This window comes from Bombus pascuorum, chromosome 1 (genome assembly GCF_905332965.1).
Source record: "Bombus pascuorum chromosome 1, iyBomPasc1.1, whole genome shotgun sequence".
NCBI lineage: Eukaryota > Metazoa > Arthropoda > Insecta > Hymenoptera > Apidae > Bombus > Bombus pascuorum.
In genome coordinates, this window is record NC_083488.1 from 12,277,363 (window position 1) to 12,277,845 (window position 483).

The 483-nt window shown below is 35.6% G+C and overlaps 1 protein-coding gene across 1 annotated transcript in view; it reads left to right on the forward strand.

Moving 5' to 3' along the window:
* The window catches only part of LOC132905162 (uncharacterized), a 153,597-nt gene that overhangs the window by 125,046 nt on the left and 28,068 nt on the right, over positions 1-483 (forward strand). The window lies entirely within an intron of this gene.

Here is a 483-nt window from a genome sequence, read left to right on the forward strand (position 1 = left end):
TGAGAATTTAAGCAAAACAAACAGAGCGTTATGTAATTAATTGTATAGTAAAAATCATTCCTTGTTAACAATCTTATGCAATCTATGAAGAAAGGAAGTACGACTGGAGAAATAAGTAATACAAATTTTAAACTTTATTTTTCATTCAAATATTAACCATTTTATGAGAATAATATTTGTTTGAGAAGAAAAGGACATATTGCCAGTATTTACTAGCGTAAATTTACTAGTGTGATTAACATACAAAGAGATCTTTGCGTTTTCGTTGGACACATGGCAATTATAAATAACGACAGCTGTTTCGTTTGTTGTGTACACCACCTCTGTCAACTAGTTGGTCGACGACGTAAGTGGAGGTATGGACTTAATGAAACGATTATCATCGCCGCCACTTCCAGTTGCGGTCTGGCCACCAGAAGCGAATTACTGGCCTCGCGATAAGGGTTACGACGCGTAGAGAATGCAATAAAACAGTCTCGAAAA